The sequence below is a fragment of the Euphorbia lathyris genome, chromosome 6, assembly GCF_963576675.1.
Source record: "Euphorbia lathyris chromosome 6, ddEupLath1.1, whole genome shotgun sequence".
NCBI lineage: Eukaryota > Viridiplantae > Streptophyta > Magnoliopsida > Malpighiales > Euphorbiaceae > Euphorbia > Euphorbia lathyris.
The window spans coordinates 4124656-4146007 of record NC_088915.1 but is presented as its reverse complement, the minus strand read 5'-3'; the positions used below and the strand labels follow the sequence as shown (position 1 = coordinate 4146007).

The 21352-nt window shown below is 35.1% G+C and overlaps 1 long non-coding RNA gene across 13 annotated transcripts; it reads right to left on the bottom strand.

Annotated features, from left to right (window-relative positions):
* Positions 1–15462: 15462 nt before the first annotated feature.
* Positions 15463–19803, bottom strand: LOC136232014 (uncharacterized). Of its 13 annotated transcripts, none has more exons than XR_010690236.1 (12): positions 19679–19803; positions 19415–19532; positions 19126–19253; positions 18895–19033; positions 18535–18732; positions 18351–18455; positions 18135–18239; positions 17815–18062; positions 17531–17610; positions 17173–17383; positions 16110–16351; positions 15463–16027 (listed from the first exon to the last, which is right to left on the bottom strand). It is a non-coding gene; the product is annotated as an uncharacterized lncRNA (long non-coding RNA). The 13 variants fall into 13 exon arrangements; XR_010690237.1 differs by having other exon boundaries at positions 19442–19532; XR_010690235.1 differs by having other exon boundaries at positions 19461–19532.
* Between the last annotated feature and the right edge of the window lie 1549 nt (positions 19804–21352).

Sequence of the window (21352 nt, the reverse complement as noted above, 5' to 3'; positions counted from 1 at the left end):
CAAACTAAAACCTAATTGAAATTGTAATTTCAATCCACATCTGGTGCTTTACAAAATCAAATTTCGTTTCCCCTAAAACTCAAATCTCGTGCTCTGCAAAAGTTATGCTCCAAAGTTTCGGACTAAAACCTAATTGAAATTGTAATTTCAAACCCACATCTGGTGCTTTACGAAATCGTTCCTCTGAAATTTACAACATCTGCTCAATTATTCTCCATCCCTAATTCACCTGTGCGAGCTGGTTGTCACGACATCGAGTACCACTCAAGGCAGGCCACCATATCATCTCCGATAGCCATCATTTGAAGCTGGAGAAACAGGTAGTTCTTGAAACACTTTCAACGACTTTGGTAGTTCTCTGTTTTGATTCCAAATTTGTTGTTTATCTTAGAATTTAGAAAGAATATCTCCTTTATTTATGTTTCTTCTCACTTTGATTCCTCTAGGGTTTCCATTGCTCTCGGTTTGCTTGATGAATTTGGGGGTTTTTTTGGGTATTTTTCTGGGTCATTGATGCAATTCCTGCAAAATGGTTTCCAACCTTTTGAATTTCAACTTGATTTCTAGGCATTATTTTTGCTTTTCTTTGTGTTCTCTATAGATGAATCTGTTGTTTGCGTAAGAACAATGTTAGGGCCACCTTGCACCCTGAAGTTATGTAAAGGCTGCATGTTTAATTTCATTCTCTTTTAACTGAACTGTTTTGGGAGTATAGTAAACTGAGGATGGGTTTTCACTTGTCTGTTTATTTGATATGGGAGTATAGTAACTGAGGCTGCATAGCTCCTGCTTCTATTTATTTTTTCTTCTTCTGATGAGGTTAGTGTAGTAGTTGCTTCTTCTTCTGAGATGCAGATTTATCCACAAGTTGCTTACTAGAAAAAGGGTCTATTTGTATCTTTTAAAGGTAATGTTGTGTTCATAATGGGCAAGTTTTCAATGTTTTTGAAGGTTGTTTATTGGTGTATCTTGAGCTTCTTGGATTGTGTTTTACATCATCTTGGATTTATTATAATGGGTTTGCTATCTGTCCTTTCTTCTTTGGACTATGTGAAATAAGGTTATAGAGTAGAGATATTGCTTGTTGATGGATTAGATAAACGGTTTACTTATTGAATGAATCTTAGTTTTAAAACAGAATGGTGGTTTATTGGAACTTTAGGTGACTGCTTGGTCAATTGCTTTTTTATTTTTGAACTTTAGTTGAGGAAGTGTAGATAATTCAGTTGCTCATCTGTTTCATTAATCAGCTAATCAGAAATACTCTAGTAAATGAGTTTCACTATAATTTCATGCTAACTAATTATTATGTGTAGTTGTCTTTAAATTAAAAGTGTCTTAGCTTTTAGTGATTTGTGTACTTGTCTTTCTATTTTGTCATTTCCCATTTTTGAGCAGTTTCAAGTCTTTCTGTTGTGTGTTTTAGGGTGCTGCAAATAGAAAAGTTGCATCTACTAACATGAACCAAGCAAGTAGTCGCTCTGGTTATGTATCTACGTGCATCATTGAAAGTAAGGTTAGTATTTAATAAATCTATCTCCCATTGGCTAATTTTCAAAATGCACTATTTTTCTCATTCAACTCGCTTAAACTATTTTAGTTAATCCTCTTTAATTTCATGTGGCTGAACCACATACTCCACGCCTGATTAACATTGAAAGCAAGTTGAGGTAACCGAAAAATTATTTGAAAAAAATTGATGATTTTTATGACATGGAAAGTTTCTCTACATTATTTTAATCACCTCACTTCTGCAATTGAAAGGTACAATCTTTTTATTTCTTAAAAACAAATTATTGAGTTGTTAATTATTAATGTTTGATTTGGCAGATGGGATGGTAAAGGGTTTAGTGGGCATAACAGGACAATCTTCAATATATTTGATGATCTTTTAAGAGAAGTGTCAGCAAAACATCTCCAACAACAATGGAGCCATATAACCAATCATCTTCAATCCATTGTAGGCTTTCTCAATTCTTCTATCAAATTATCCAGAATTTTAATGTTTAATTTGTGACTTATCTGCTATATTTTGAAGTGGTATGAAATGTTTAATACGTGGTTAATAGAAGCAAAGTGGATATATACCATCAACTAATTCTAAATCATTCTTTATGAATATTCTCAGTGTAGAATTCTTCAACTCTAGACATGTACTTTCATAATTGCATTCTTCTTTCTGCTCCCTCCGCCTTTAGATCACTCTGTTTGACAATGATGGTGTCTAGATAAAATTTCTCTTATGGGGAGATCAGATTGTTCTGGTCAACCTTTTCAGGTATATCTTTGCCTTCGGTTGTAAATGTGATATTTTGTTTATCTTATTGTTGCCTAAGTCAATTTCATAATGTTGGAAGTATGCTTGCACTTGATAGATCATATATGGTACTGTCGAAGAACTCTATTTCTATATTTGCTTATCCGCTTTTCTTTTTCTTATTTAGGAGGGAGTTTCATGATGATGCATTTAATGAAAGTGAAGTTTAAAGAGGGATCCATACCTGAGAGAATAGACAAATTTTTGTATAGTAAAATAACTTTTTGTGAAATTCATACTCCAACTTTTTGCTCTTTGAAAGTTTTTGTACAATGTGATGATGATTAGTTTTGATGTAATTAGATATTATGGTTTTGTAAAAAGAATATATGTTGATTTGGAAATTAATTATGGATATTAAGTAGCTTTCTCCTTATGATAATTATTGTATTTTATTTTAGTGTTGTGTTATATATATATATATATATATATATATATATATATATATATAATAGAAAAGAAATATTATATATGTAAACATAAGTATTATATTTTATTTGGCAACAATAATTTAGTTTTCAAATACTGGGATATTTGGCAACGATAAAATTTGTTGCTATACATCAAAGTATATAACAACAACATATGTTGTTGTGAATCATCATAATATATCGCAATGCCAGCAGTTGTTGCTAAACCTCAAAGTGTATGGCAACGATAGTGCCCGTTGCAAAACCTTATATTTGTGGCAACGACAACCTCTGTTGCTAAACGTGAATATAAATATTGCAACGTCATACGTTGTTGCAAAAGATAAATTTCATGTCCTCACGTATGTTTCAGAATTGGCAACGTCAAACTTTCCGCAACAAGGATGTCGTTGCCAAAAACAGATATTTGGCAACCCCAGGTAAGTCGTTGCAATAACCTTTAGCAACGAAGCTTGTTGTAACGGGCAAAAATCGTTGCGAAAAATGAATTGTCGTTGCGAAATATATTTTTAGCAACGACTTGTTGCGTTGCCAAAAATCAAATTTCTTGTAGTGGAAATAAGATTTGTTTGGAGCTGTCAATATCCCATTGTTTCTAGAAGAATAGTTTGATTGAGTCCCACCTGTTGAGCTGCTAGAGTTAAGAAAGAGTGGAGCAAGTGGCAGGAAAAAAATATCTTATTCCTAATTTTCTTCAATCTAGCGACGAAGTTAGAGGGAATCTTAAACTACTCTTAGTTGGCTAAGAATGGAATTTTGGGGCAAACTCAAAATATGAGAAACTATGCAATAAAATACCTTACACTATTTTGCTTAAAATTCTACCATATGGTATGAAGCCGTTGTCCACCATATAATAAAATATTGTTAACCAGGATCGATCCTATGATTCTGGAGGCCTAGGGATGAAGCTTCAAACCAGGGCCTAGTAAATAAGTACAAGTAAAAAAATCAATTATGTAAAAGAAAAATTACTTATAAATGACACCTTTTTATTACTTTTAACAAGGGATCTAATAAAGTTTCAAATAAAAAAAATATTTTATTTCGTACAAAACATTATCTAAGAGCATTTTGAAATGCATAATCACTAAAAATAGGCATACACCAACATTCTCTAATATATTTTTCTCAATAGATAAAATTATTTAATCTTTTTTTTTGCGACGATGATCTCAAATAGTTTTTCAATAATTTTAACTCTAAAAAATTATTTTAGCAGATATATAGTTAAGTAGATTCGAAGACCAATCGAAATATTTGGATAATAATCTGTTGTTTTGATAAACTCAAGAATTTAAAATGCCGACAACAATAATTTTGGCCAAAGATTTGCAACACTTTCATTTCTGAAAAAGAATCATTTGCATCAACATGTGAAAAATTATTATAATAATAAATTTGCATGTTGTGACTGTTTAGGACTATGATTAAATTTGCATAATAATGAATTATTAATATATAAAAAAAGAAACGTGCATAAAAAAAAAAAAAAGGGCGGCCCGGTCGCATTACGCGTCCCCGCTGAGCGAGGGTCCGGGGAGGGGTAAAAAAAGAAACGTGCATAATAATGAATTATTAATAGAAAAAAAATTCAAGAACATGCTCCAATTTCTTATTTATTTAACTCATCTATATTTTTGTAATTTATGTTTTAAAATGTTAAGGACGATGTTCTAAATATTAACAACCCCGTATTCCTGCCAAATTATGTTCAATAAACCCCTATTCTTATCTAATTGCATAGAGTAACTTCTTATTCTTATTTATCTATATTCAATTAACCCAAAACTTCAACTCCCGGTAAACTTTCAATTTATTTTTATTTGACATTTTTCGTTAATTAGGAATTGTACACCCTTGTAGTGGGACCCCTCCCCGGACCCTCGCTTAGGGGGGACGCATTGTTTCCCCGTACCTTAGTAATATCTTATTTATCTACAGTTTGGGTTATCGACATTGCCGACCCCGAATCATTTCGAAACTAAGGCTTTGTTGATGTTGTTGTTGTTGGGTTATTGACATTGGTGTTTGCTGATCAAAACAGTGAATGTATAAAGTGTTGAGTTTAAGTGTTGTTTCAATATAAGGCAGAACTTGTCAAATTTAATTGTTTTTCAATTTCTTCTTTTAGGTTGTATGCAATTAGTTTTATTTTCTCTCTTTCAATTCATTTTACATCACTAAACCTGTTATGGACAAATAAATTTCACCATCTCAGGATGTATATTCTAGGGGATGACAAAGATAATAAACTTGCAGTCTATAATAAAATGGATTTCTCTTTCTTTGAAGTGGTTTAAGATAATAAGCCAATTTGAATTAGTTTTTTATTTCAAGTTCCCAAAATCATTAAAGTAACTATAATGAAATCATATTTGTTATATATATATATATATATATAGGTTGAACAAAATGGTTCGAGAGGATAGAATGTGGATGTATAAAGAGTCATGAGCAACGGTTGGGTCGCTAGAAAATTTGTCGACGGGGTTGATCAATTTGTCGGTTTTGCAATAAGTAAACCTCAATTGATGAGCGAAGGACATATTCGGTGTCCTTGTACGAGTTGTGTGAATAGAAGTTTCGAACAACCAAATGATTGTAAGGTGCATTTATATAGATATGGATTTATCCCTAACTACTTCGAGTGGGTTAATCATGGTGAATCCTACGATAGCAGTTTCTATAGACAAATCGAAGAATTGGTATATGATCAACAACCTGATCCAATTAGTCCTTTTCGCCAATGTGTGTATGATGCTGCTGCGCCTGAACTTCAGACATAAACGGCAGAAGATGAGCCCAATCCTGAGTCTCAGAAATTGTTTTCCATGCTTCATTCTTTGGATGAAGAACTATATAATGGGTGCGAAACCCATTTTGTTTTGTCGATGATGGCTCGACCGTTGAATATCAAGTCTGAGAACCATATGACTGAAAGATGTTTTGACTCTGTTTTGGAGGCAATCCACGAAGCATTACCATCGGGTAACAAACTGACAAAAAACTTTTACGAGACCAAGAAACTAATTCAGGGTCTCAGGTTGTCGGTTGAAAAAATTGATTGTTGTGTGCAGGGATGCATGTTGTTCTGGAGGGATGATAATGATTTACTAAACTGCAAGGTATGTGGCCATGCAAGGTATAAGACAAGACGCGGTTCAACCAGATGCAAATTGATTCCCTTTAAAAAGATGGTTTACTTTCTCTAACTCCGAGGTTAAGGCGATTATATGCTTCTAAAGCAACTGCTAAGCATATGAGGTGGCATCACAATCATATTTGTGATGAGCAAACGATGTATCATCCATGTGATTCAGAGGCATGAAAGCACTTCGACCACACCAATGCGTCATTTGCAGTTCGAGGACCTAATAACCTGAAGCAAAAGATAGATGTGTTTTTCAACCTTTGATATACGAGTTAATGTATCTTTGGGGTAACGGGGTTGATGCATATGATGTTTCCTTGAAGAAAAAATTTACACTTCGAGCTGCTTTGATGTGGACTATCAGTGACTTTCCATCTTTCTCGATGTTATCTGGATGGACTACAGCTGGAAAAAATGCATGTCCTTATTGTATGGAACATTCAAATGCTTTTTCATTGCCAAACGGTCGGAAAACCTCATGGTTTGATAATCATCGTAAGTTTCTACCTCTAAATCATACATATAGAAAAAAGGGTAAATTCCAAAAACAACCCATGTGGTTTGATGTTGTTCAAAAAAAACCCTTGTGGTTTGTTATTACCAAAAAAAAAAGGACTGTGGTTTACGTCGTTACCCAAAAAACGGAAAAGGGCTTAACACCGTTAAAATGCTGACGTGGCACAGGGGTAGAGTTGGAAAAAAAAATTTATTTTTTATTTTTCTTTCTTTTTTTTCTTTTTTCTTTTTTCTTTTTCTTTTTCTTTTTCTTCTTCTTCTTCTTCTTCTTCCTCTCTCTCTCTCTCTTCTCTTCTTCTTCCTCCTCTCCTCTTCTTTTTTCTATTTTTTTTAATTTCTAAAATCCAGACGTTACGTCTGAAATTCAGACGTTGAATGTCTGGTTCAGACGTTCTTAAGAACGTCTGGATTTCAGACGTCCAGAATTCTGGAAAATTTCCAGAATTCTGGAATTAAAAAAAAAAGAAAAAAAAAGAAGAAAAAAAGAAGAGAAGAGAGAGAGTGGAAGAAGAAAAAAGAAGAAGAAGAAGAGAAGAAAGAGGAGGAGAAGAAGAAGAAGAAGGAGGAGGAGAAGAAGAAAAAGAAGAAGAAGAAGAAAAAGAAAAAAGAAAAAAAAGAAAAAAAATAATAAAAAAAAAATTTCCAACTCTTTCCAGAATTTTGGAAAATTTCAGAATTCTGGAAATTTTCCAGAATTCTGGAATTTAAAAAAAAGAAAAAAAAAAGAAGAAAAAAAGAAGAAGAGAAGAGAGAGAGAGGAAGAAGAAGAAAAAAGAAGAAGAAGAAGAAGAAGAAGAAGAAGAAGAAAAAGAAAAAAGAAAAAAGAAAAAGAAAGAAAAAAAAAATAAAAAAAAATAAAAAAAAAATTTCCAACTCTACCCCTTGCCACGTCAGCATTTTTAACAGTGTTAAGCCCTTTTCCGTTTTTTCGGGTAACGGCGTAAACCACAGTCCTTTTTTTTGGTAATAACAAACCACAAGGGTTTTTTTTGAACAACATCAAACCACAGGGGTTGTTTTTGGAATTTACCCTAGAAAAAATAAGATTAAGTTCATACGTAATTACGTTGATAGAAGGCGCCCTCCACCCTTAAAGACCGGCCAAGAGGTTTTCTCTGAGATACGAGAGCTGGGGTTGTTGAGAGTTACAGAAATTGATTCAGAACGAGTGAACAAGGAAATATGTGGCCCGAATTGTGGGTGGAAGAAGAAAAGCATTTTTTGGGATCTCCCTTATTGGAAAACTAATCTGATTCGTCACAATCTTGATGTAATGCACATTGAGAAAAATGTATTTGAAAATGTTTTCAATACTATAATGAACATCGAGGGTAAAACTAAAGACAATGCTAAAGCTCGTGAGGACATTGGTTTATTTTGTAATAGGCCTGAACTTCTAAATGATGCTATCACTGGTAAATACCCAAAAGCTTGCTACTCGTTAACTCAGAATCAAAAACAGTTAGTGTGTGATTGGGTGAAGCTGTTGAGATTTCCAGACGGGTATGTCTCCAACTTAGGAAGATGTGTTGATGATAAAAAAGCTAAATTATTTGGTATGAAGAGCCATGATTGTCATGTGTTCATGCAACGTTTACTTCCGATTGCAGTTTGTGAGAATCTTCCAAAAACTGTTTGGGAAGCAATTACAGAGTTGGGTTGTTTTTTCAAAAACTTAACGCCAAATGTGATTAAAGTTAGTGATATGGAACATCTACAAGATGAAACCCCAGTCATTCTTTGCAAACTGGAAATGATATTTCCACCTGGATTTTTCGATTCAATGGAGCATCTTTCGATACATTTTCCTTATGAAGCCAAAGTTGTTGGTCCAGTTCAATTTCGATGGATGTATCCATTCGAAAGGTATTATAACTCTCGACTTTCCTATATCACACTTTGTTCCCACTGTCATTCTAAATTTCATTAATATGTAGATATCTAGGCGGTTTGAAAAAAAATGTAAACAACAAAGCACAAGTTGAAGGTTCAATATGCAACGCATACCTAGTAGAAGAGTCATCCAACTTCTGCTCGTACTACTTTGAGCCACAAGTCTATACACGTCATCGCAAAGTTCCTCGCAATGATGAGGGAGGCAATGTTGATATTGTTGATAAGTCGAATTTGATGATATTCTCTTACAATGGTCGCTATAGTGGACTTGCTAAAACAAGATGGTTGGATGAAAAAGAGCACTTTGCAATTCACTCCTACATCTTGTGGAATTGTGCAGAAGTTAGGCCATATGTGGAGTGAGTTTCTTACAATTTAACATTGTTGGTAAATATTCATATACATGTCTTCAATATTAGGTGGTAAATATTCATATACATGTCTTAAATATTCTAGGTTATATAAGGATCATTTGCGAGGTCCACACCCCAGTGCTAATAATACAACTATCGAATCAGAGGTGGAAAAAAATTTTGACAGTTGGTTTTTTGATTTTGTAAGTGTTAGGTAACCGGTTAATAATTGTTACATGTATTCATCAATAACTTCTTATTTATTGACATTAAATTTCATTTGTTTCAACAGTGCCAAACTAATGTGGTTGAGAACAAGTGTGTTGGCAATTTGGCTTTTAAACCATCTCGAATAGCAATGTCCTTCGATGTTTATTTTGTGAATGGTTATAAATTTCACACGAAAATGCACAGTGGTGACCGGTCAACTTCTAACAATGGTGTTTGCTTCTTTGGAGATGGTTTTGAGTACTACGGAGTCATCAATGAGATAATACAAGTTTCTTACCTTGGTTTACTGGTTCAAAAAACTGTGTTATTCAAATGCAAATGGTATGATCCTACGCCAAATGTTGGTATTCGGGTTCATGATCGCTACAACATTGTTGAAGTAAATACGAAGCGAACTTTTAAAAAATATGAGCCTTTCATATTGTCATTTCAAGCGACACAAGTATATTTCGCTTCGTACCCTTCTTTGAAGCGTGATAAGGTCGATTGGGTTGTCGTTTGTAGTGTTAAAGCTAGAGGGGTCTTTGACATACCTGAGAATAAGGTTGTCGCTAACAATGATGCTTTTCAAGAAGAAGAGGCCCAATTAATTGAAGTTGAAGTTTCAAATGAAGATGATATTCCTTCGAATGATGTTGATAATGATCCTTATTTTGAGTTTCGAGGAGGAAAAAGTGAAGGAGAAGAAGAAGAAGAAGAAGCTACGTTTGAAATAGATACTGAGGCCGAGCTCAGTGACGAGTCAAACGATGATATTGATCTCAATGACCATGATAGTGATTAATTTTCAATCAAACTAATGTTGTTATGTGTGGTATTTTTTGTTTCGTTTGTAATTCGTACCTGATTTGTTGACTTCTGCTCAAAAGTAAGGATTGGTATGCGACAATTATTGCTTTTTGCTTGGGATAACTGTGTTGGCTGCTCATGTATATATAGTATCGATGCAGTAGGAACTTGGATGCATATTGATTTCAGCAGTTCATTTTGACATGTATTGACCTGAATTATATGATAGTAGTTTGTTAGACCTAAGTATAAAAAGTAAACCTTATGTTAGCTATAATTTCCAGCTTTAGTTCAGATAATTAATTTTGCTGAAATTAGTTGCACATTTTGAGTTTCAAGTTCAGTTCACAGAAAGGGTGGAGAATGTTCAAACATTCTGTTTATAGTCCAAATGTGAAATATTCATCAAATATATTTATCAATCAATAAGAAATATATGACAACTTAATTTAGAATGTCAACAAAATTACATTTGCAGATTTTATCTTATACAGTAAACTAACATTGTTTTTGGATTCTATTTTTTTTAATTGCTTTACAGGATGGTTTCACCTAGAGATCATGATGGACCTGGTAACAAGCGCACACAACCTAAAGGGAAATCGATAATGAAAACAAGTAAGTTTTTTTCACGTATGAATGTACCTGCTTCCTTGAACTCGCTTCTTCCGCAACCAACTACAAACGAGACATCTTCATATACACAAGAGGCATCTACTCCACCCACATCATTACATGGCCCAATGACGCTTCCAGTCGGCCCATCACAAACACAACCGTCTATTCCACCTCCCAGTTATTCATGCCCACGACATCTCGATTTGCATACCCCGCATGCCTGTTCATCACATCCACGGTCGTTTGTTCCGCCTCCCTCACTTGTCGGTTCATCACGGCCATAACCTTTTGATGCGCTTAACATGCTTTCCATTCCATCATAGTCACATTCATTTGTTCCGCCTCCCCTGCCTGTCGGAACAACTGATGTCCCTGAAAGCTCAGCCAGTGCTGGAGGTTCCACTCACTCTTCCAGTAAAACACGTCGACACTTGGGACCACGAAGGAAATCAGCATCCAATGATGCTCATAGAGATCCTAATAACAAATACATTGTGGTGCTTTCACCTGATTACAAGTATATAAAAAGCATATATATGTTATTTTGTTGGATACTTTTATTTATGACTTGATAATTTTATTTAATATGGTGCAGGATTATTGACAACCACATTGCTTCGTTGATCACTTGTATCTTTCAACAATTTTCACAAGCGGCAGATCTACTAGTACAAAAATGGTCATTAGCAACGGTTCTTTTTGGCCTTAGACAACGGTTTTTAGACTGTTGCTAATATAAGCGTCGCCAATACTTGGCAACGGTTTTGAAAACCGTTGCCAAAAATCTGACTTGTGGCAACTGTTTTTTTGTGAAAATCGTTGCTAGAAACCACTCCAACGAGCGTGTCTGCAGTGTTAATGGCGTCGGTTTTTCTTGTAAAACCGATGCTAATGGTATGCTCTTTGACAACGGTTTTGTACTAAAACCGTTGTCAATGAGATCTTTGGCAATGGTTTTTCTTATAAAACCGATGCCTATGGTATGATCAGTGGCAACGATTGTCTACTAAAGCCGTTGCCAATTGTAAGATAATTGGCAACGATTTTCTATTAAAACTGATGCCAAAGAGATCAATGGCAACGGTTTTTCTAAAATTATAACTGATATATATATATATAATTACCAAATCAATATCAATAATAAAAAATTTTAATTTATTATTTTTATTAAATATAATAATTAGATATGATCTTAAAAGTTACTAAATATTAAACATACAAATTAATTTCTACATTCAAAAAGTGAATCACTTAAAAAAAATTCTCCAATGCATAAAAAATAGACTGCACATATATCACTTTAGTATCAAAAAAAAATTATTGAAAAAAAAATTAGTCTCAAATAAACATAGAATTCAATTTTCATCTCAAGTAAAAGCAAATCCATAATTCTTTGTCCATATTGAGCAACTACAGTCTTGCATTGTAGGCTAGCTACTCCAGCTGCTCTGATAGCTTGATTTATCATGGTAATCACAGGCTGCATTAAAAGAGATTCAAGCAATCCATTTAATGCCTCAAAAAATGGAAGCAAATAAACCAAATCCATGGCACTTAAAAGTAAGGAAATTGCATTACACAACTGAACAAGAAACAAATATATTTCTTTATACCGTTGGGCCTGCTAAAAATGAAGTTCCAGAATCTGCAATTGCTGCGCAACCATCACTACAATACCCTGTTAGGAATAGGCTTAAATTGTTAGGGCCATATGATGAAATACACGAATTGTGACATCTTAACGGATAGAAACAACTAAATTTTGTCCAATTGAACTAAATTTTGTTAAATTGATTCAACTAAATTTTGTTCAATTGATACGAAAAAGTCTAGGTTCCAAATAATGAAGAATGAACTTATAAAAGAGCTGCAGATGATGGGTCCTCAATGATAGGGGTATTTTACCCCTATCTTTTAGCGTGATTTACGGGTTAATTTTAGAAGAAATAAATAAGTTTAATTACAAAAATAGAGTGCTTTAATAAAATAACGAAATAAAAATAAATTCTGTACTTTCGGCTAATTTTCCTTATGTTTGATTAATATTAGAAAATAAAACGTCAAGCTAACTCGGCTCTCGAGAATTGTATTTCAGGTACGAGCAAGGAGTGGAAATCTACCAAAATACGCGGGGCGTATCACTCCTCACGCGGGGCGTGGAACACTTAGTCAGAAATAATTGCCTTATCCGCAGACTCCACGTGGGATCCAACCATTGATACTCGGGGCGTAGATGCAATGATTAGCCCAATCATAAACGTCAGACTGCATTGTCTCCTAAGTCAACCATCGGTACGCGAGGCGTGTTTCAGGATACGCAAGGCGTAAATGGTGTATTTCAAGCAATAAAACGCCAGGAGCTCAAACACGCGCGACGTATATCACTATACGCGGGGCGTGGTTGAGACAACAAGACCCGGATTAAGTCCACATACAGGAAATTATTGAAGGAATGGGTCATTATGATCATGTTTGCTCCATGCTTTGCTCCATGCTTGTAGGAATGGGAAATATGCACAAAATCATGTTGCCCCATGCTTTGCTCCATGCTTGTATCTTGTGGAATTATGATTTTGCCCCTAGCTTGATGTGTATAAATAAGAGTGACTAGCACTCATGTGACACACCCCTTTTGATATACAACTTTTGTATAAATTAAGTTCTTGATATATAGTTTTAGATTCAGATTTTATATAGCAATTCTCTATCACCTTGAGAGCTTGTTCGTTGATTCCGGCATTCCGTCGAAGTTCCGTTCCACCTCCGTTCACCAAGCTCGAAAGTTCCACCTCCAAGTCCTAAGAGACGGCCTTGAGTCTGGTTAGCTAGTTCCGAGGGTGAATTCTTCCCTTTTCACTTGCTAATTAGCTTGTACTCTTCCTACGTACTAGGTTTGGTTGTATTCTATATTTTCATTCTCCATATTTATAATTTATGATTCACAATCTCTACTTCTTATATGTGTTGATACTTGCTACTTGTTTTGATACTCGTAATTGATTATTGTGTAGGAGGACACGATATCCGACGCCATTCGGGCTATCTTTAGGGGTTATATAAGTGTTGCCTTACCGGAAGTGACAAACCGGAAACCGTAGGAATTGACAAGCCACAGAACTTACGGGCCCTAATTTCTAATCCCGAGCATTAGACACGCCTTGACTAGGAATCACGTAGTCTAAGTACTTCACGGGTCGGTCACACTACACATACTCGTCATTGCAAGAGTAAATCATTAACCGTATATATTTAGAATTATTGTTTATCGTATTTATATCTTATCACCATTCATATCACTCCGTAGAGTTTTTGTGACGTAAATCTGTCTCGCCTATAGTTAGGAGTAGTTTGTAGTTGTGTCTCACACCAACCCCAAAGTATTCATCGCTTAGATAACATATAAAACCGAGTCGTTTAATACTTGTAGTTATAAATCTCGTGGATTCGATACCCGGTCTTAACCAGATTATTACTTGATACGACGGGGTACACTTGCCCCTAAGTAGTGGCGTCTAGTAGAGTTAGAGCACTTAGAAAGATCACATCCATAGTCATAGCGCAATCATCGCAATACACATTTTATCGTAGAAAAGCTCTAACACTAGGCGCGCCCCATCAAGTTTTTGGCGCCGTTGCCGGGGATTTTATAATTTCTTGCAATATTAGGCAAAAACGTTTTATTGTTAGTCTAAGTATTTGCAGATATTACTTTCTTTTTGTGAATAATTTATTTTGTTTCTTGTTGTTACTAATGATTTGTTTCATGGTATGATGCCTCATAGTCGTCATCTGTGGGACGACCTCATGGATGTCGAATGTTCGCACCAACAATCAACCTCGCAATTCGATGTGGTAATCTCTATGCTTAAAGACATTCATGAAGGATTATCTAACACTGAGTTATATTTCAGGGATTTGGAAAATCTAATTGCCAGATTGAAGTCTCCTCTTGATTCAGCCGCGGACGAATCAATTCGAGATTCCAATCCGGATTGTCAAAATGGAAAGCTCGAGTTAATTGAGTTTTCCCCGAATACTGAAGGTTGTCTCAGTTGTAAGAAAACGGACATCGATGAGCCGGTTGTACGTGGACCCATTGAAACAAATCCGAAGTTAGAAGAGTCGGAGGTTCCTTCTACCTTGGAATATTTCGCTCTTTTTGAACTACCAAAGGAGTCAAAAAGGGAGCAAACTAAACTCTTCAATAATTTATGTAAATATAGTTTTTGGTTTTTGTTAATTTTTTTTTAAGCTAACAATCCGTTTTGTAGGTACGGATTGTTTATTCAAGAATTTGCATTTCTAACGCGTATGAAAGCATACACCTAAGAGGAAATTCTAAGTCGAGCTCACCGACTATAAAGTGGCGCTTCTTGGGAGGCAACCCAAGCTCGAATAAAGTTTAATTTTATTACTTTAATTTACCTTTTAAGTTTTTACATTTAAGTAATTATCATGTGATTAATTATTTTTTCTTTTCTTACATTTTATTAGGTGTTCGTGTAATTTTCACTGGTACAGAAATGACCTATGGACACGGTCGTTTGCCGTCATTAGCCACGGTTTTACGACCGTAACCAAAGGAAGCGTGGCAAATGCTTGACGTCTTTAACCACGGTTGTTTGACCGTGGCCAAAGGGGCATTAGAGTCGGTTTTTACGTGTAACCGACTTTAATGCCTTATGTTTTGGCCACAATGGTTACGAAAAACCGTGATTAAAAGGGTCTTTAGCCACGGTCTTTCGTAACAACCAACCCTAATGCTCATATCATTAGAGTCGATTGTAGAAGAACTGTAACTAATAATAAGAGCATTGGAGTCGGTTGTTACAACCACCGACTCCAATGCTCTGATCATTAGAGTCGGTTATTCTACAACCCTGGCTAATGTCTATTTTATATTAGTCTTGTGTTATTGTTTTTAATAATTTTACATCAGCAGATTCAAATTAAAACTGCTCTATTTTTTTGTATTATTGTAATTAATAGTTTATCCTCAAATCGTTTACCGTAATCGAGATTAATCCTGATGTATAACTGAAATTAAATGCAAATTCAATAAAAGTGTACACAAATTAACCTGCTATATATATATATATATATATATATATATATATATATATATATATACAATTAATCATTAATCAGTGTTACATATAAAAAAAATTCTAAAAAGAGCAATTATACAATTGAGTTGAGTTGTGTATACCCGATTCTAGGAATTCTAACTTTATATCTATTTTTGTAAATCATAACAGCCAACTGCATTAGCATATAAAAAATGTGTTGTCCTTCTAAGTAGCTGCTGCCAAAAGCTGATGTTAAAAGCTTTAATTCTTTTGAAAGCTCTATTTCTTTCTCTTTATTTGTCTCCACCTATCATGCATCATCTCTACACTTGCAACCATTGCTGGAATCATTCCTTCCCTATTCAATTAATCATAATAATAAAAAGTCATAAAAGTGATTTGGTTTGAGGCAATTAACTAAATTGAGTCCAAAATACAAGGAGTCAGAATGCAAAGCATGATTGGATAATTTTCGATCTAGACCATTTTTCTCCTACAGTTGTTACAAGTCCATCCCCTAAGAGCTTCTGAATGAAAACACCTGGTTTTCTTTTGGTGAACATTCCATCTCTGTTGTTTAAAATCTTTAACCAGCTCAACTTCTATCACTGTCAATTGAGCTTGAGGACCTCGCCAACTCAGGAAATTCATCCCTGATATATGCACAATTCAATTACTCCATTTGATACATACAGATCGACAGAAATAACTAGTGTTTCAACCAACTGTGCTTACCATAAAGCTTGTTCCAGGCATAAATGTGAGGCAGTACTTTGGGAAGCACTTCGAGATGCAATAGATGTTGGATAGGTCCTTTAATTCCTATACTCAAAATCTCCTTTTACTATTTCCATGGAAGAATCGGTAAGGACGCCCTTTGATTCCTTGAGACCTCATCATAGACTGTATTTGAATCGGATTCCACCATACTTTCTTCAACATCTCCACTACACATGGCAGAATCATCAAACACACTGCTGCACATATTGATGCATAGATCATCATATTTCCAATTTTTCAGTACTGCGGCTACAGATTGAATAAAGGTTACAATAGCTATACGCTAATGGAGTGTCATATATTAATAGCAATTTCCTTGAATTAGAAAAAGGTTCTTCTGAGGTTTGAATCGTGACAATTAGGTCAAAAGTCACAGGGTGGTCTTACAGTCCTATCAAGCCTTAGTTCATCATCAGTTTGTGCAAAACAACACAAGAACAAATAATACACATGCAACAATTATGCCTTTCTGAATCTATCCCACTGAGATCATCTTGTTAGCCTTGCCTTATAACCCCCCACCCCCACTAGTGCTATATTTAGCTTCCCCAACGTACAACAACATCAACAACAACATCAGCTTCAACTAATGTTATATATAAGGACTGCACAACCATGCCTTTCCGTCTTTCTGGAGCTTTCAAACCCAGATTATTTGGCCTTGCATTATTACAGACTAAGGCCATCCCTAACTTTCTCAACATGAAGTCTTGCTAAATATGAGGTTATTTTTCAATAATTAAGTAAGAAAGCCCAGGTAAGGAATCGATTTCTGAAAGAGGCATGTATGCAGGTAAGATCGTGACTCTTAAGCTCTCCTTACTTTGACTCGTAAGAGTCGGCTTACTTTTCTCCTGGGAGTTAATTTTTCACTCACTCTAACCCATTAGTTCCTTAATAAGCTCATCCAGTACTAGCATGACACAAATGTTGCAAGCGAAAATCCAATCTCTTTTTTCTAAGAAAGAAAAAGGAAGAGCTAGCCTCACTAAAAAGAGTCTCAGCTTAGGATGCTTACTTGGTAATTAAGTCGTCTAGCTTCTTTAGAGGGCTATGTAGGCTTCTCCATTCATGTCATCAAATGCGTTAATTGTCCTTCTTTTAGGTCATGTCCTGTCACCAGCTACTTGACTAGAGCAAGGTAATTCCCTTCTTATTAAACCAATGGAATAGCTCTCTTGCTATTGCTGTTCTCGCTTCTGCAACAAGTGGATCTATCTTCATCTTGTCTTGAGACAACAAAAAAGATTGCAATGAAAGGTATGAACAACTATTAAGCTTTCACCACTACCAGCGGCAGGGCTGTCAACAATAGCATTTTGTGAAACAATTTCATCTTAAATATACATATAACATATAGTGTTCTGCTCGCTAACCTTTGATAGAAACTGCTTATGAAACATTCGACTATTCGTGGGAAATCTCTCTTCGCCTATCTCGTGCAATAGAAATCGGACTTATGGAAACAACCCAAATAAGAAATTTGAAAATCAACATCAACAATAAATAAAGAATTGACAAAAACAGGCATTGCAAAAACAAATAAATAAAAACTATCATTGCCAGTGAAAAAAAGTTGTTGTTCTGGATCCGTATATTACTGATTTTCTTTTTCCATTAAAATAAAAGACGAGATTGGCTTAGTCTTCAGTGTACTTACTTAAATTGCTAGGAAAGGGGGATGAGATTACTGGTATGTAGGGGAACTTTAGCAGTTCTTGGCTACTTTTCAGTTATCCCAAACCATTGAGTATGAACTATATTCATAACTGCGTGGCCACTATCTATCATGATTGGTAGTCTATGTAACCACTAGCATCGGCAACGGATGGACTGAGCATCCCTATCAAGGTCTCCACTTGCAAAACCTTGATAAGCCATGTCAAAGAAGGGAAAATGATTCTTTACCTACAAAAAGTAAAGGTTCAAGTGATACTCATAAGTTGTCATATTAATGTAGCAAAATCTTATCATTATTACATTGAAGTGATCTGAAATTTCTCTCCACTTCTCTTCAGTAGGATCAACCCTCGCAGGGTTATGAGCACAAGGGTGTAGCAAGAAAAAGGAACCATCTGGGGCATTCTACAATTAATACCCATATATATACAAACAAAAGAATATGAGAACATGACACATGTAGTGCATTACTGAAAATGGTTTACTGAGAAGCAGTTGTATTGAATAATGATATACCTTGAGATCTCCCAAAGAGCAGTGAAGTTTAAAGACTTCAAATTGGAATAATAGCAGCGAAAACCACTAGTTGGAATTTGAGCATCTCTCCATATGTTGTGGTGGCTGTGCATTGCCATAAAAAGAAAAATGAATGTATAAACATATGATAGATAAGGAGTAAGAAAATATGAAAGAAACATACTTGGACCATGTAGGATGAGGCAAATATATTCGGGATTGAGGACTTTAGAACTCAGCCAAGAGACGACATGCGCCAGTTCCTGAGAGTGCCTCAACACCTGCAAACTTCCCTTCCCTTATAATGTCCGAACCCTTACCATAGAACAATTTAACACTCTCCTTAATCAGTTTTGAAGTCACAACAGATGAAATAGACTCCCTACATGCCAATGCCACTTTCAAATTTAATTATTTACATAAATGGAAGCAATACTCAGACCCATAACCAGATCCCCGGGTCAAAACTAGTAAAACTTCAATTTCAACATCTTTAACCAATAACTTGTTTATTAAATATTTATTGCTAACATTATATGATTACTTGATTTATAAAGCTCTAGATCTTGCCATGTCTGCTTCATGTCTACTTCTATGGTAGATCCATCTTCAAGTTTAACGGCAGCCACACGTCCAGCTGCGCACCTTCGAGATTTCTTAGGGCTCTAATATAAGCTGCGCACCTACGAGATAAAAGAAAGAAAACAACATTACTGCAATTAGATTAGGTATCTTACTTTCAACAAGAAACCAGAAAAGAGATTATGTTTCAAACCTGTGAAAATTCAGTGTCATCTTCTTGAATCCCGAGATTCCTTCCGCTCGCTGAGTTTTTAGAAGAGTAAAAGTCTTGGAATGGTGAGACCTTGATACGAAGAATTTGAGATGAAGATCTTCTTAGGTCTGAGAATTAGGAAAAGAGGTCTTCTTAGGTTTGAGAGAGAATTAGGAAAGAGTTTGAGAATTCCAAATGAGCGGATGAATTTTCTTAAAGTATATCTAATTAATTAAATAACATGTTTCTCACATTAAAGAAATAGGCAAGAAATTAAAGAAGAACGAACGTGAAAGAACATGAACAGAGATATAACCAAATCCAGAAGAACGAACATGAACAGAGACAGAACCCAGAAGACCGAAACCAACAAAATCCAGAATAACCAACACCAACCCGGACGGAATCTAGAAGATCGAACACCAATAAACTCATATAAACCCATAAGGAAGGACACAAAAAAACAAAATTATAAAGCAGCGCAGAAGATAGAATACAAAATCCATATAATAATGAAGCTCTGAAGAATAACAATTAAAACCCATTCACTAACCTCTTTTCGTGTTGCTTCTGCCACAGTCGAAACACGAACGAAACATGGATGAAACTTCAAACCGAGCTAAGGAGAGGAAGGAAGAGAAAGCTGCTAGGTTGCGCAAAAGGAGAATAGAAGAAGGAGGAGCGTGCTTAATTGGGTTTTTAGAGTCGGTTATTTAATTAACCGACTCTAATAAGGAATTGGTGTCGGGTTTTTTGAACCGACCCAATTAATCCAGTAGTTGGCGCCAAATTAACTCAGTAATTGGCGTCGGTTCAAGCGAAACCGACTCCAATTACTGACTAATTAGCTTCGGCTTAAAATAAACCGAGGCTGATTATTGGACCATTGGCTTCGGTTCAAACCATTTTCAAAAATTACATTTAAAGTCGGTTTTTTTAAAAAACCGACCCTAATAACGTATTTATTTGAGTCGGTTTTTTAAATAACCGACTCTAATCACCTGTAGCCACGGTTTTTTAAATAACCGTAGCCAATAAGGCATGGTCGTAGGCTATTTTTGTACTTTGTATCAATTCGATGAGACGATTTGGAAGAAAGTCGTAAGTATTGACATTGGCAAAAATAAAACAAAAATGAAAAAAAGAAAAAAAAATTTATTTTATTTTTATTCTATTTTATTCTATTTTTATTTTTGGAATATATATAATATATATATGTTGATTTAAAATTAAAAAAAAAAAAGTGCTGCTGGCCGCTGCGGCACGCGGGGCGCGCGGCAGCACGCTCCGCGCGCAAGCGCTTCCACAGCTCCAGGAGCTACGGCGCGGGGCAGTACGCTCCGCGCGCAGGAGCTGTGGCACGCGGGGCGCGCAGGCGCTGCCCAGCGCTGGGCACCACCGCTGTGCGACGCCCGCCGGTCGCAACGAGTTGAAATTTTATTTTTATTTTTATTTTTTTCTTTTTCTTTCTTCTCTAATTTTATTTTAATAAATATATATATATATATATATATATATATATATATATATCTTTATAAAAAAAATTAAACAATTAACAAATTAACAAATTAATAAAAATATTTACATTAATAATTTTACACCCAATTTAAATTTTAAATTTTATATTTTAAATAAATGGCAACCGAGTTCGAGAATTGATACCTCGAATACTTCACAAGTCATTACTTTCGGGAGCGGAGCATGCCATATCCACCACCATCGGAAGATGTTTGTGGGAGTTTTCTATACCTTACTCTTTTTTCTTTACACCTTGTGCTTCAAATTTATTTCGCAATATTGGAACTTATTGCGTTTTTAAGTGTGAGGAGGGATAGGGTAGATAACCCTCTATCTTTCAATTTAAATTCTATCTTTCTTTTTGTTTTTGTTTTCTTTTCTTTTGCGACGTCCTTGGAATAGACTTCATTTTAATAACGCGGAGGGTCGTGCAACCCCGCACTTTCAGTTTGTTTTACACTAAAAAAACAAAAATAAATAAAGAATCAAATAAACAACAAAATAATTGAACTAACTTATTGATTCTTTAAATTTTTCCGACACACTACCTCCATCGGAAACAAAATTAAAGTTCCGTTATTTGTCCTTAAAATAAAAAGACGGAACACAAAGGATCGGTTTTAGTGAGAAATTTGAGTCTTAATTTTGAAGTTCTAGAATTTATGCAAAGCCTAGATTTATACTAAACAAAAGCATTGAGTCCTAACCC